At 40.1% G+C, this 4,359-nt stretch overlaps 1 pseudogene; it reads right to left on the reverse strand.

The window, feature by feature from the left end:
- The window catches only part of LOC102818484, a 31,897-nt pseudogene extending 28,724 nt beyond the window's left edge, over positions 1-3,173 (reverse strand).
- Positions 3,174-4,359: the final 1,186 nt, after the last annotated feature.

A 4,359-nucleotide genomic window follows, 5' to 3' on the forward strand; every position in this document is an offset into this window, starting at 1 on the left:
TCTCAAGAACAGATTTGATGCATTAGGGACTAATGACTGAAGACCAGAGGAGTTGTGGGATGACATCAAGAATATGATACAGGAAGAAAGCAAAAGGTTGTTAAAAATACAGGAAAGAAAGAAAATACCAAAGTGGATGTCAGAAGAGACTCTGAAACTTACTCTTGAGCATAGAGAAGCTAAGGCGAATTAAAGAAATGAGGATGTAAAAGAGCTGAACAGAAAATTTCAAAAGATAACTCTAAAACACAAAGACAAGTATTATAATGAAATACACAAAAATCTGATGTTAGAGAACCAAAAGGGAAGAATAAGCTCAGCATTTCTCAAACTGAAAGAACTGAAGAAAAAATTGAATCCCTGACTTACAGGATTAAAGGAGTCGAAAGATGAGGATTTCTCCTCCCTTGAAGATTTGAAGCTTCGGAAACCAAAAATACAGGGTTGCTATGAGTCGGAACCGACTCAGCGAGAAAAATACTGAATGATTCAGAAAGCATCAAAACAGGATGGAAGGAATATGCAGGGTCATTGTGCCAAAAAGAATTGGTCACTATTCAATCATTTAAAAAGGTACCGAATGATGAAGAACAATGGTATTGAAGGAAGGAATCCAAGCAACACTAAAAGCATTGGCAAAAGGCTGGGCTTCAGGAATTGTGGGTTTGCCATCTTCATGAATGTCATTACAGTGCTTTCTGAGTAAGTTCCACTGTCTCTCCCAGTGACGCCCAAGAAGCCATCATCCCGGTGATGGACCATAGGCTGGTTCTGAGACATTCTGCTGAGTTCCTGAACATCCCAAAATGAAGAGTCTATTTATCCAGTAGTGAGGTGAGGAGATTCATCCATCCTTCATCCATCTACACATTCCACAAACGTTGACTTAATGTCAACCATGTGTCAGGCATGGGCTAGGGGGTAACAGTACCAAGGGTGAGGGTACATGCAGTGTCTATCCCCAAAGAGTTCTTGATGCCATCTGGTAGAGTGGTCATAAAGAGTTACAATATTATAATGCAAGTAGAAGCTGATGTGTATCAGAAGACTGGCTTGAAAAGTTCATAGGAAGACCAGAAAAATTCTAGTTGAGCAATTTGCAATAGCAAAAAGATGTTGTTGTTGTTAGGTGTCATTGAGTTGGTACCGACTCATAGCGACCCTATGCACAGAAGAACGAAACACTGCCCAATACTGAGCCAACCTCACTATCGTTGCCACACTTGAACCCATTGATGCTGCCACTTGGCCAATCCATCTCGCTGGGGGTCTTCCTCTTTTTCTCTGACCCTCTACATTACCAAACATGATATCCTTCTCCAGCAACTGGTCCTTCCTGACAATATGTCCAAAGTATGAGAGACAAAGTTTGGCCATCTTGGCCTCCAAGGAGCACTCTGGCTGCACTTCTTCCAACACAGATCTATGGGTTCTTTTGGCAGCCCATGGCACTTTCAAAATTCTCCTCCAACACCATAACTCAAAAGCATCAATTTAAATAAAGACAACCTTCCTGGATGAGGGAAAGCATCTGAATGCATACAGCCAGCACAGAGGCTGATGGAGTCCCCGAATCATAGTCATGGAGGTCATTATATAAGATAGAGAACAAAGGAAGCCATCACAAGATCGTGACTGGAGACAGGTCAATTCATCACGGTCACAGGTGGGATTATGAAAACATGAAAAGAACCTTGATTGGGATGTGTACACAGGTGGAATTTAAAAATATTGTACAAGATTGGTTCGGGGGTTTTAATTACCTGGTTATTTAGAGGTCAGGGTATGACTCATGATCATGAGTTATAGCCACAAGGTGGTTACAAGACAATACCAGAACTTCCAACCTTTAACTTAAATTAGATAGCTATTTTTGATAAATGCCCAGGCAAGGTTCCTTGTTGCTGTTTGTTTGTTAAATGAACTGCAGGCAGTTTTATTCATATTCTTCAAAATTTATACTCAACTGGTTATTTCTAAGACATATGTCATACTTTATGTAATGGTTTTATTGTTGACATCTTTCTTTAGCTTTGTTTATCTTTTTTAAAATAGCCCTTCGGGAAGCCAGTGTTCTGAGTTGAGCTTCTGACCTATTGCTTTGATTAAATTTCTTTTCAAGGTTCATGATCAACATCTAGCATCTAAATGAAAGGCTTTTGGTCTTTCCAATCATTTGCTGATTGGGTAAGCCTTCGTAGTTACCCATAGTGCCATGAGCTGATTTTGAATCAATCTTGGCATCCAGAGCTGCTTTTCTAATCAAATTCACAATCCATCTTTCAGCTTCTTCTGGGGTCATGTTCAGTTTATCTGCCAATGCTGTTTATACGGATACACTGACTGATAAAACCAAAAGTCTCAAATCTAAGGGGACTTCGAAAGTTCATGGAAAAACTCTATTACCTTTCAATCCTGTTTCCATGAACTTTCTGAAACCACTGGAACAAAGAGACAGGCATTTTCAATGAAATCCTCAAGAGTCATTCACAAGCACGGGTTCATATATTCCCTCAACTTTTCTGAGTCCCTCCAAAGTCAAAGTTATCATATAAACATTCAACAAACTCTGTAACTGGGTTGTCATGTGTGTAAGATCCCTGTTGAATAACCTTGACTAAGTCTTTTAACACCTGTGGATTTTTTCAAAGATCTTTGTTATGACTGTTATAGTCAAATAGCAGAGAATATGAGACGATGGACACATCGAATTGCGTTAAGATTCTGTGATGGGTAAAGGAAGAGATCAATAATGTATGGTGATCTTTAGGGTGGATGAAGAAAACAAACAGCTGCTGAAGAGACTGGGGTGGGGAGCTCACAGAATTGTTATCTATGGTCTCTTTTACATGTAAGCTCTTCCATGGCTGCATCTCAATTCTGCATTAAGATTTCAGAGGTCAGTTTTCCTCAACATTTCTCTCCATTGCTGGAACTAGTCCTCTAAAAAAAATAAAGCTATTCTGCTGCTCTGAGCAGAATTCTAGTATTCTGAGTAGTTCTTACATTCATGAAGTGCTGGGCCATAAGGTTGGTTTGAACCACAAGGTTGGAGGTATAAATTCACCAGCTGCTCCTTGGAAATCCTATACAGGGTTGCTATGAGTTGGAACCGACTCGATGGCACTTAGCGACCCCAACAGTATGAACTAAAGATTCTTACCTAAAACCATGCTTGTATGCCAGGTAGTCAAATAACATCTGGTTGTCTGTATTTACCTGGTAACTTCTATATCTTCAAACATCTTCACAACTGGTGCTGTTTCGGTTGCCTGGAGTTGTCAGTTATGCAATAATTATGGTTCTTTTGTTTCTCGATGCATGAAAAATACCATTGGAATAAAGATTTTTGTATAAATTCACAGTAAAGTTAGCCATGTAAGGATCACTAAGAAGATCCAATTTCTTTCTTGAGAATTCTTTTTCATCATATATTTCCCATAGAGAGAGAAACTCAATCAGATGGAAGACTAGATGCCAGTCCCAAAAGTGTGCAATGTCAGTAGTCAAGTCATACTCTAGTTCTCTAGTTCTTTGGGTGAGTGTCTTTCTATATACATCCTAGTTAATCTACTTTCAACCATACTCTTGTTTAAGGCACACTGCCCAACCCTGGACTTGTCCTAGCATAGCCACATTGTTGGGTTAGTGGTCAGGAAACATAAAGAATTCAAATGGTGTCTGAACTATGCCAAGACTCAAAATGGAATTAGGACTCCCACTGTAGACTGTTGTTGTTAGGTGCCATTGAGTCAGTACCAACTCATAGCAACCCTATGCACAACAGAACGAAACACTACCTGATCCTGGGCCAACCTCACAATTGTTGCCAAGATGCTGCCACTTTGCCAATCCATCTCACTGGCCTTACACAAATCAAGTGTTTTAGAATTTAAATTCTAATGCAACTGATATCCATTCTCTTAGGCTGGGTTCTCTAGAGAATCAAAACCTGCACAGGGTCACTATGAGTGGGAAGGGACTCAACATCACTTAACAATGTGTGTGTGTGTGTGTAGAGAGAGAGAGAGAGAGAGAAATATCTAATGTCTCTTCGAGCCATAATCTGTAACTCACACAAAAGGTTTCTGCCCTGCTGGGTCTGGGTAAGACAAGGTGGGAGAAGATAAGGATGTTGTTGTTAAGTGCCATCAAGTTAATTCCGACCCATAGTGCCCCTGAATAGGGTTTCCAAGGAGCAGCTGGTAATCTTGAACCACTGACCTTGCAGTTGAAACGACTTTGAAGTCTGATGCAGTATCCCACAGCACCACACCAGGATAACATAATTCAGCTGTAGGTACTAGTGGAGCAAATTGTACAAGGGTGAGTCAAAAATCATCTACATTCCGGTTATAT

The sequence above is a fragment of the Chrysochloris asiatica genome, unplaced genomic scaffold (genome assembly GCF_000296735.1).
Source record: "Chrysochloris asiatica unplaced genomic scaffold, ChrAsi1.0 scaffold00348, whole genome shotgun sequence".
NCBI classification, from domain to species: Eukaryota; Metazoa; Chordata; class Mammalia; order Afrosoricida; family Chrysochloridae; genus Chrysochloris; species Chrysochloris asiatica.